Consider the following 12,446-nt stretch of genomic DNA (forward strand, 5'->3'; position numbering starts at 1 on the left):
TAAACACGTGCTTTGTATGTCCATATAGTCTATTTAATTCACTAAAGATATATATGAGGCTATTTTAGCAAACAAGAACTACCTGCTTACGTATGTGTAGTGTGCACACATCTTTTGATACACATGATGCATAATTACGTGGTTTCCTATGAAGCAACAGGACCTCTGATGCTGTCAAAACAACAACCCGAGAGGTAGGAGCCTGACTAACTTACCTCCATCACTGCTTCGGCTTGCGTGGAGGTCAGTACATCTCTACGACCATGTTACAAATTATTGCCCCACACATGACGATTGTCTGATTTTTTATTTCAAATTATTTCTTATCCATCTACAGTACGCTTCATGCTCTCCCACCAATAACCAAATATATGGCGAGAATTGTAAAACTACACCTGTGCAGAGTGGTCTGCAGATGTTTGCCAACGTCTCCAGGAATGACTAGCCACCCAAACGTGCTGACATCAGTTGCTCTATAGGCTTTCCTTTAGACTTAGAGTCACTTAGCAGATTGGCATGACCAGTGTGCACATCTGTACATTTGGGACCTTTATGATGTGAAAAAGAGTCCCGTTCACAAAACTGGAAGGCAGGAGGGCCCAATAGGAATCTGCAGTCAGAGTATTCTTCAGAAAGATCATTACTGAAGGCAAGTAACTTATCCTCCTGATAGATACTTCTAACCTTGGATTCCTCACCTTGTAAATACATATGATAGCAGTAGCTCCCAAGATGGTGGGTCTGTGAAGTGGCTGAGTCCAAAAAGTCTTAGAGGACCAAGTGAGCAAAATGCCTCTCTCGACGGCCGGGAGTGTCGAGGCAGTGGTGCTTCCTGAACATGCGGTCTCAGCGGTCTCATGTCGACAGAGCTGCCAGATAGTCGTCCATATGGGACCTCCTTGTGCTGGTGTACTAGTACTGGTCCTGGTGGAAAGAGCCCAAGAGCCTTCTGGTGGCTTGTCCTTTGCCACTGCGTAGCAGATCTTTATGCAGAGAACAGTCCATCAAGGTATGGTCCTTTTACTTGCACTGCCTGGCCCTTGTTTGCTCTGTAAAACCCTACAAGGGCTGATCGTCCACTTGATGTTCTTTGGTGCTATAGATACAAAAGCTTAGCACTCTTTTGAGGTACAAGTGATGGAGTCTCTCTTGTCTTCAGAGCAATGAGGTGGAGCAAAAAATGCTGGAAGGGTGACAGTCTTTCAACTTTCAGTAGAAATGAAACCCAGGTCCTCAACATCAACATATCTGGAAACAAAGTGGTATACAAGGTGGGTTGACCAACAGACCCTTAAGGTCGCTTACATGTCGAGACAATGTTATTGTGAGGAGAAATACTGTCTTTAGTATCAGAAGTCTCAAGAGACAACTGCAAAACAGCTCAAAAGGGGTGCACATCAAAAACGTGAGGGCTAAATTCAAGTTTTACTGAGGCACCACAAACGGTTTTGGTGGAAATAAATTATTAAAATCACAGCAGGTGACTTAAATAACGAGGGCTGCTCCAGTAAATGCAAAAACAACCATGCCCAAAGCAAGTCCTTGCTGGACTAGGGAGAGAACAAACAACAGAATTTCGAACAACTTTGCTTGTACTAGGTTACATTTTGGGGTCCTTCACGAATCCATAACTTTATTCCAATGACTGGTGTACATTGATTTGGTGAGGGACACCTCACGGCTAAGATCCCATCAATGACCTCTGGTGTCAATTCAAAGGAGTTCAGCTGCCAGCGCTTAAACTCCAAGCATGGACATGCATATTTCACAGGGAAGGGTGCAGTACCCTGCTGTGCTGCTATGACAGAAGATGCTCCCAAAGCAGCAGCTTGACCGGGGGAAGATGTCTGTGGCTAGGAGTTCTGGGTACCATACTCATTTGGCCCAATTTGGTGCTTATAGGATTAATTAGGCTCTCTGGGAGAAAAGCAGGAAACTGCGCCATACTCAAAGTAGCTCAGATTAACGGGAACATCTGAAGGAGTCTGGTGTGACTTTATTATGTTGATAGAGAACCCCAACAATGTTGGGAGGTTGGCTGTCTGGAGATCCAAGGCGAGTGCCTTGTATGAGTCTGCCTTTAACAGATATTCCTTGCGGTAGGGGACGACTGGGACCCCCAGCCTCCTAAGGTATGCTGTAACTACACCATCACTTTCGTGAACATCTGCGTGGGGTTGGTGAGGCCAACGGGGAACCCTGCAAACGGAAAATGCTCCTGGCCCTCAAACTGCATGTGTCGCTTGTGGGCCTACAGACTGAGCTATGAAATAAGCATCCCGCAGGTCCAAAACCACCATCCAGTGGCCTTCCGCAGGAAGGGCACGAGAGGGCAAATATTTAAATTAGGATGAAGGCCACAGTCCTTCTTTCACACAAGAATTTAGCAGCAGTAACACCCAAGTCCGAGGTCTAAGGCCATAACCCCCTCTATGGCCTGCACGTCCTGCTGTAAGACGGACAGAGAGTCCTCTGTTGTCCACCCTGAAGGCGGTGGAAATTGAAGTGGGGTAGAAAGGAATAGAAATGCGTAGTCCCGTTGGACAATTTTCAGGACAGACTTGTCTGAAGTAATGGCCTTCTGTGTACTGCCAAGGGTACACAAACAGTTTTGCAGCTACCGAAGTGGACAGTGACTGAGCAGCGCGCTGTCCATGTCCTCTATCTCAGCAAAGTGCAGCCTTAGCCACGAAAAGGCTGGAAGGCAAACTTGGCTAGAGGCGGAGTCTGGCCCTAGGGAAATGGAAAACTTATCGTAGCCATGGAGAGGACAAAACTGCTGGTGGAATTGTCTTTTGGGAGACAAGAAGCCCAAGGAATGCAATGTGGCTCTGCTCTCCTCGCATCGTTCCAAGCTTGAGTCCACTTTGTCACCAAAAAGGAGACACCCATAAAACTGCATGTCCATTTAGGAAACTTGGAAATCTCTGGGAAAGTCCTTGAACTTCATCCTGGTATGCCACCAAAGAGCCACACTGGTACCCATTACTTGCCCAAAAAGTCAGTTATGTCCAATCCAGAGCAAATAAATGTTTGCCCCATCACAGGCGCCCTCAATAGCCTGGGTACAGGAAGCCCAAATGTCCCACAGAACAGCCAGTAACACGTATGCCACAGAGGTCCAAAGGACATAAGAATAGTTACCTAGAAGGCAGCTAGTATTCATAGATGTCAGGGGCAGTCTTGCAGGTGAGAAAACCCTCTTTGGAAATGTTTCAATTTATTTTCTTTGATTCACACTCTGGCAGTGAAAGTTGAGCAAGAAAGGCGGGTCGCTAGGTGCAGGGCGATGGAGATGAGCAACCTAATAGTGGGCAGACCTGAATAAGCCTAAGGCCAAATGCCCGAAAGAGTGTTTTTGAGGGTCTCATCAAATAGCAACCATGCCTCTGTGGGAACCTGACCAGGTTGCAATACTTCTGTTAGTAAATTAGTCTTAACTTGTAAGGTCAGTACTTCTGCCGTTCTTCATGAGCAGAGGAGTTTTCCTCTGGCAGGAACCAAAGGGGAACAGAAGGCCAGTATCTGGGAAAGTGTCCAGCCAACTGACATCCTGAAGTGCTTTAGATCAGTTTTCCTCATCCTTTTGAGGAACACAGTCATTCCTATCATCATAACTATTGTCTGATTGCTTGCCAAGAAGATTGTGTAAGGTCCGGGCTCCACCATGGGGTAAGGGAAAGGTATCTGCAGAGTTGCGGAGTGACTGCGCCCATGGTACAAGACCATAAGCATTACAAGACAGTCAGCAAAACTACAAAATATGCAAAGGGAGCATACCAAATATTCTGCTAGCAAACAAAACCACCAACACAAAGTAAGCACAAGCCATGTAGCATTACTAACAACCGACAAGCTACATAACAACGGCACAGTCACACATGACTGGACCCACCACCATATGAAGAACGCACTGCCGTTAACGAAACTTCAGCACCACTAATTCGCCAAAGTATGCATGCCTAGAAAACACAATATGGTAAACAACAATCAAAGCACGGATACATAGTGACTGGGACAGATTTGGAAGTGGTAAGTCACAATAATTGTGGAAAAAATGTTTTTTTCAAAGTTGCAAACATATATTTCAAATTCAGTGGATGACTATAAGTGAAATTCGCATGGATCTCTGCTTTTGCTGATACTAGCCGGACTCCGGACCCTGTAGGTACAGATGTAGAGAGCCTAATACCCTTAACATTCAGACTTTCTTTGTGAAACCTTTGTGCTTAAAAAAAAAACGTTTTTGTTTCAGCTCTGTAAACTGAGGTGGAGAGTGAATTTTATTTCAAGTTTAGCAGATCTTTAATTACATGGGAAAAGCCACCCTTGCAGAATCATATAGTTAAAACCTCCCTGGAACTCACAGCTAGAATGTTCATTGTACAGCAATATAAAGCTAGATTCTGGTGAGGACTGAGAGGAAAGAGATAAGAACTCCATACCGTCCGTAGTTTACTGATTATCAAAGATGGTTTCCTCAGCACCAGTAGGAATGTTAGGAGTAAGGTAGTCAAGTTGTATGCACAGAAGGGGCCCAGATAGTGGGATGGCCACAGCTCAGTTTTATGAATGGCCCTCATTGGGGGATCGTGACTAGAATGTATTTGGGGAGTGGGACTGGACAATAAACCTTTTGTGATCTGCTCTTATCCGACAGCTGCAATGATACTTTGGTAATGCCTGTGTAATCGAAGTAATGATGAGTCTAGAATTATAATCCTGCACTGTTCACCTGTCTTGCTTCTCACCCACAGTGCACACCGTCAGTTGGAGCAAGAGACTGCAAACATCAGGCCAGCACAGTTTGTTAAGGAAGGAAGATGCTTTGACTGCTAGGGCAGCTGTGAGCATCTCCTCCTCAAATATTGCATGAGCTAACATAACCCCAAATAGATACATTTTCAAGGTAGAACCTACTTCTACAGCTTTGTTCAACTATACGATCATGGACCTGCTCAGTGGCTTGCAATATCCTTATTATATTACAGTTGTGTGACCTTACCATATATATATATGTCAATAAGTGTTGGACATAGTCCAGAAGGTTACCTCTCTCTTTGCAGAGACCATTCTATAAATTTAAGGGAATAATTCTGAATATTAATCAGTGAACATGACAGCCTTTCATCATGGAATGAAGGATGACTGATTACTCTTTAGTTGGGACATAGTAACAGATATTATTCCCAAATATGATCATCAGTGGTAGAAAGTGAGGCATAAAGCACAGGTTATTGTTTTGCAAGTAGAATAAAAGTATGTAGATGTACAACAATAAATTATAGTTGAGTTTACACAGAGCACCATACCAAAAGAGACAGTGAAAAGCATTTCTAGATCAGTACAATGCTTTACATAAAGGGAGTACTTTGTTAAAAACTCTTTCACTGCGGACTGGTCTCTGTAGGATGTTGTTTTGTGTGCTGTGCATTACTGACCAATGTGACGCTCCTATCCTGACTTAAGTCGCAGAGCCTAAGCATTTAGTGGATGGAAGACGGGGGACGAATCAAATGGATATATTAACAATAAATGTATAGCTATGTCTTCATAAGAGTGTGGGTTGGCAGTATGGCCTACGTAGCAAGTTTCAGCGGCACGCTTTAGGAATAGCAGAATGGACTCCTCCCTTCTCTGCGATGAGGTAATTACGCTTCTCCACAAGTGAAACAAAATATTGTAGGGCACAGCGGCCAGTGTGTTTTTACCTACCATTCTAGGCACAGCTATGAGGTAGGAAGATATGAGCTTCAATGGAGCAACCCACAGAACACATTGTATTGCAGGCAGCTACAGTATAGGCTCAAATAGGATGACTAACATATTATTGGAACAAAATACATTGTGCAACAAGAATATCTTGCAAAAAATATTGAAAACAAAAATATCATTTCCCCATACTTATAACTGGAAGTACAAAAATATTTTTTGTTTCACACTAATATTGTTAAAACAAAAAATATTGGTATATATATATCATATATATATATATATATATGTTAAAGTAGTAGGTCAGTTATTTTAATATAAACCATTAATGTAATGCTAGTAAACTAAATCTCACTAAAGTTTAATACAATATATAAAAATATATACTTAAATAAACACATACATATGTGCATATATATATATATATATACACGCACAACAATTTAAAATACTTACATTACATTCTTTTTTAATTAGTTAGATTTACTGCTATAAAAAGCACATATATATAAAAAACAAACAGTAACAAAAAAAAATAGAAACAAAAGTATAAACAAATATTATCAAATTAAAACTATAAACAAATAATTAAAGTATTTAAACAATATAGCAATAGGTCTCTAGGAATACCACTATTTGTGCTGTAATTATGCAACAGCAAGGAAAGCGTTGGACTTCAGAGGGGTAAAATGTACTATTCCCACTCCAGTCTCTGCACCAACAAGATAAGTGTTGGACTTCAGAGGGGTTAAATTTACTATTACCGCTCCAATATAAGCAACAGTAGTTAAACTACTTCACTTCAAACATATTAAATATTTTCATAACTGTATTAATATAGAATAAATATAAAACTCTTAATGTAAACATTGTTGCTTAACATATCTTTATATTAAAAAATAAAAATACATTGACCAGTTTACAAAATGAATACACGTTCAAGCCTAGCAATCCATAACTCAAATAAATAAGTATAACACAATTTACAGAAATGATAAACAAATAAATAATTAACAATTATCGAATTACTTAGTTTGCCACCCAACCCTACTGATCCAGCAGCCCATACCTAATATATATATATATATATATATATATATAAAACAATTGACAAAATTAATCAATTAAATATTTAATTATACATTGTTTTTAAACATGACTTAACTTCCCACTGCATACCCACAAACCTAGAAGCCCCCAACTAAAATTCAAAATTACATAGTGTACATAATTATCACTGCAACAACTAATAATAAATGAATTTAGAATTAATAATTACATAATGAATGTAGCACCCTATACCACTACAAACCTAGAAACCCACACCTAGAATTTACCTAAAAGAAATAAGGAAAATGTTACTTACCCAGTAGACATATGTTCGTGGCATGTAGTGCTGTAGGTTTACATGCTTTGCATAAATCCATCTAGTGTTGGGCTCGGAGTGCTACAAGTTGCTTTTCTTCGAGTCACAGGATTGCGTGACTCCTCCTCTCGGTAATACTGTACATGGACATTGAGTCCTTTGTTAGATTGCTGTCCTGACATTTGCTTGTTGGCGAGATAACACATCCACAAAGTAGTGTTTAGTAAATGTGTGTGGTGTAGACCATGTGGCAGCTTCACATACATCTGCCATTGGTATATTCCCTAAGAATGCCTTTGAAGCTTCCTTTTTCCTAGTGGAATGTGCTTTAAGAGTTACTGGTAACTGTATTTTAGCTTTAAGATAGCAAGTTTGAATACACATTATCCATTTGGCTAATCCATTTTTTTTAAACAGGATTACCTTTGTGAGGTTCTGAAATTGTCACAAAGAGTTGTTTGGATTTTCTGAAATTTTTTGTTCTGTCTATATAGTACATGAGAGCTCTTTTAACATCAAGGGTGTGAAGAGCTCTTTCAGCAACTGAATCTGTCTGAGGAAAGAAGACTGGCAATTGCACTGACTGATTGATATGAAACGGTGAAACCACCTTTGGTAGGAACTTTGGATTTGTTCTAAGAACTGCTTTGTCTTTATGAATTTGAAAGAAAGGTTATTGTAAAGTGAACGCTTGAATTTCACTAACTCTTCTTGAAGAAGTGATTGCAACTAAGAAAGCAACTTTCCATTATAGAAACTGTAGAGTACAAGAATGCATGGGTTCAAATGGTGGCCCCATACATTTTGTGAGTACAATATTAAGATTCCACCCAGGCGCTGGATGAACTGTTGGTGGAATAAACATTTTAAGACCTTCCATACAGGGTTTTATAACAGGAACCCTGAACAGGAATATATGTTTTCTGTTTTGAAGGTAAGCAGCTATAGCTGCTAAATGAATCCTAATAGATGAATATGCTAGGTTTGTTTTTTGTAAGTGTAGCAAACAATATCTTGTACTGAAGGTTTAAGTGGATCAATATTTTTAGATTGATAATAGTAGACAAAATGTTTCCATTTAGCTGCGAAACATTGTCTAGTTGTGGGTCTGTGTGCTTGTTTTAGAAGATTCGTACATTCAGATGAAAGTTGTAAGTAGCCAAACACTATGACTTTAGGAGCCAAATCGCCTGGTTGAGTGTGCTGGGATTTGGATGTCTGATTTGTCCTTTTCTTTGAGTCAACAAATCTGGTCTGTCTGGCAGCTTGAGATGAGGTATTACAGACAGGTCCAATAGCATTGTGTACCAATGTTGATGTGCCCATGTGGAACCTATGAGTATCATAGTGAGTGAGGTTTGTTTAATTTTTCTTTTTTTTTTTACATCAGAAATGGAATTAGTGGGAGAGGTGGAAAAGAGTAAGCAAATATCCCTGACTAGTTCACCCAAAAAGCATTGCCTTTGGTTTGAGGGTATGGGTACCTGGATGCGAAGCTTAGGCATTTTGCATTTTCTTTTGTGGCAAAAAGATCTGTGTCTGGGGTCCTCACATTTGGAAGTATTTTTGAATCACGTGTGGGTCAATTTCCCATTCATGGACTTGTTGCTACGTCCTCCTTAAGAGGTCTGCTAGCTGATTGTGTGTCCCTGGAAGTTACTCTGCCAGTAATTGAATGTGATTGTAAATTGCCCATTTCCAAATTGTCTGTGCTAAAAGGGACAATTGGGATGAGTGTCACACCCCCCTGTTTTTGCAGATAATACATTGTGCTCATATTGTATGTCCGTATTAACACTACTTTGTGTGTGATTTGTGTTTGAAAAGCTTTGAGTGCAAGGAATACTGCTACTAATTCCAAGTAGTTAATGTGATAATTCTGTTGAATTGAGTCCCATTCCCCCTGTATATTGAGGTTGTCAAGATGAGCTCTCTAACCTATCAGTGATGCATCTGTTGTGATTGTGGTCTGAGGCACAGAGTCCTGAAAGGGCCGCCCTTCTGATTGGTTGGTATAGTTCCACCATTGCAGAGAGCGGTGAGTCTGGCGGTCCAACAACAATAGATCCTGAATTTGACCCTGTGCAAAAGACACTGTTGTGGTTTCATGTGGAGTCTTGCATTGGGGACTATGGCTATGCAAGAAACCATCATTCTCAAGTTTCATGATTAGTTTTACTCTATAAGTGTGGTTGTATTGTAGTTGAGATATGAGATTGTGAAATGCTTGGATCCTTACTGGGTTTGGATATGCTAATCCTGATTGAGTGTTCAGAATTGCTCCCGGATACGGTTGTATATGTGATGGTTGCAGGTGAGATTTGTGGTAATTGATTGTAAATCCTAGATTGTGTAGGATGTCTATGGTATAACAAGTATGTTGTTGACAAAATTAAACTGTACTTGCTTTTATGAGCCAGTCGCGTAAATATGGGAAGACATGTATGTGTTGTCTCCTGAGGAATGCTGCAACGACTGCTAAGCATTTGGTGAACACCCTTGGTGCTGTTGTTACCCCGAATAGTAGCACTTTGAATTGGTAGTGCTTTCATGCTATGACAAACCTTAGATATTTTGATGTGCTGGATGTATTGGAATGTGAAAATAGGCATCCCTGAGGTCTAATGCTGTCATGTAATCTTGTTTTTGTAGTAGGGAAATGATGTGTTGTAGAGTGACATTATGAAAGTGTTCTGAAAGGATGTATCGATTGAGGGGTCTGAGATCTGAAATTGGTCTTAGAGTACCATTGTTCTTTGGTATGAGGAAGTATAGTGAATACACACAACGCAGAACCAGCCTAACTGAACCACAGCGTCTCCTTCCACACCCCCAACAGATCCATCCGCTCCGCCCAGATGGCCCTGGCCACCGTCCCTCACATCTGCAAAACCACTGCTGGAGGATGATCTTTTACCTACACTACAGCGAAGAGCTGGAACAACCTCCCCCTGCACCTCAGACAAAGCCCATCGCTCACCATCTTCAGGAAGAACCTCAAGATGTGGCTTTTCGGATGAGGCCCCTCCCGTCCCACCCAGAGCCTTGAGACCCTCACGGGTGAGTAGCCGCGCTTTACAAATACTGATTGATTGAGTGAGCCCTGTTGGGATATAGTTAATATCACGATAGCCTAATTTGAGTAGTAGTGATTGTACCGCCTGTTTTAATAAAGTGAGATGTTCCCGAGTAAGTCTGTGTGAACGAGGGGGACTGTTTGGTGGAATAGAAATGAGTTCTAGGCAATAGTCATGTTGGATAATTGATAAAACCCATTGGTCTGTGCTGATGTTGTAATATTGTGAGTAAACATTTGCCACTCTTCCTCCCACAGGAGATGTATGCTCTCTCCGGATTTGTAAGAAGTCACTCTTTTGTTGAGGTAGAGGAACCTCTGGGAGCAGCTGATTTACCTCTTCCTCTATAAGTAGATCCTTTATTCGAGCATCTGAATGAACCTCTGTTATAGAAGTGTGGCCCTTGTTTTTCTTGTGAGGTAGATGGCTTCGCTGGGTATAAATCTGGGTCATTAGGGAGCACTGGATCGGTGTCATATATCACATGGGTCTACCCCTTCTTGAGAATCAGTTAAATCATCCCTATGTGGTGACATAGATGAGGGCTGTGGAGAGAACTGCCTTGAAAGGGTAGGTGAAGGTGGTGGGGTAGAAGAAAGGGACGGAGAATGTGGTGGTGAAGGCGGAGGTTGTTGCGTCACCTTTTGTTTCTCCTACTGTTTAAGGACTTTGAAAGGTGGAGACCCAGCATCAAAAGTCTCTTGAAAAGTCAGTTTTCTTTTAATTGTTGGAGACGGAGAGGCTAGGATCTTTCCTGTTTCTTTGTGTATATGAATTGTTCGCTGTTTAGCATCCATAACCTCTAAAATAGGTTGTACCTCCGATGACTGCTCAGTAGTTGGAGAATGTTTACTATTGGCAGCTTTTGATTCCGAAGATTTGGATACGGAATGCTTGGCTCGGACTGAAAATGTCGGCTCCGAAGGTGCTGTTAATTTTTTCGGCTCCAAGGTGGTAAAGTCCGATTTTCGGCTTGGTACCGAAACAGATGTGGAAATATGTTTAGTATATGCCAAATGCACTTTGGTCTTTTGTTTTGGTGCCAAACTCGAGGGTTGGTCATCTGAAGTTATTTTTCGGGTCCGACCATGGCCCGAAGGCAGAGGAGGACCGAAGACCGATGTAGAAGTCTTTTTAATTTTCTTTGTTTTGTGTGCCTTGGCTGGATTACTTACGTACTGCGCCGGTGGGATGGATTGTCTGTCGACATCTGAAACTCTACTGAATCTGCAATGGAAACAGCTACACGCTGTGCTACTTCCTCTTTCGCGCATTCTTCCCCAAAGACAGGTGTGTGTTCTGACGACTTGGGCGCCATCTCCATTAGACGCACTTTTTGGTCCCAAAGAGTCTTTTTGGATCAAAACGATCTACAAGTGTCACAGGTCTCTTGTCTGTGTTCCAGAGACAGGCACAGATTGCACACCAAATGCTGATCGGTGTAGGGAAATTTTGCGTGACACAGAGAACAGAATCAAAACTGAGTACGTTCCATCAGCCTAACATTGTTCTACTACAAGGTGTCAAAGTAGGCCCAAAAAGGGAGAGGTCACCCCTAAGGGTGTGAAATTAACCCTGATGATTACAATTGGATCGATTATAAGAGGAGGAAACGCGATCAAAACTATACCGACGTTTATAGAAAGTTAGAAGAATTTCAGAGGATACCGATCAGAGATCTCCCGGAGCAAGAGGTAACACACACGTCGGAAGTCGACAGCGGAAAGAAAACAATCTTAACAAAGGACTCGATGCCCATGCTCAGTATTACCGAGAGGAGGAGTCACTCGATCCCGAGAGTCGAAAACCTTCTTTGAAGAAAAACAACTTGTAACACTCAGAGCCCAACACTAAATGGCGGCCTTATGCAAAGCATGTGTATCTACAGCTACACATGCCATTGAACCATAATTTACCTAATTAATAATTACATGAATAACAAATTAAAAATGAATTATTTCGTAAATAACTTCCCACCCATACCCCTACAAACATAGCAAACCACACCTAAAATAAAATTAGATCAGTACAATGCTGTGGGAAATGTCCCTTTCTGCAGGAATATCCCCAAACGTTTTGCCTTCCTCCTATTTTTCTGACCTTCATTTTGTTGGCTTTATGACTCTTTTATCACTGCTAAGAAGTGCTAAAGTGCATGTGCTATCTCTTCTAAAACATTAAAGATTTGGCTTACATCTTCTTGGCATATTTAATTTATCTGTAAGTCCCTTGTAAAGTGGTATACCATATACTCAGGGCCTGTAAATTAAATGCTACTAGTGGGCCAGAAG

Source organism: Pleurodeles waltl, chromosome 7 (assembly GCF_031143425.1).
Source record: "Pleurodeles waltl isolate 20211129_DDA chromosome 7, aPleWal1.hap1.20221129, whole genome shotgun sequence".
In the NCBI taxonomy this organism is placed as follows: domain Eukaryota; kingdom Metazoa; phylum Chordata; class Amphibia; order Caudata; family Salamandridae; genus Pleurodeles; species Pleurodeles waltl.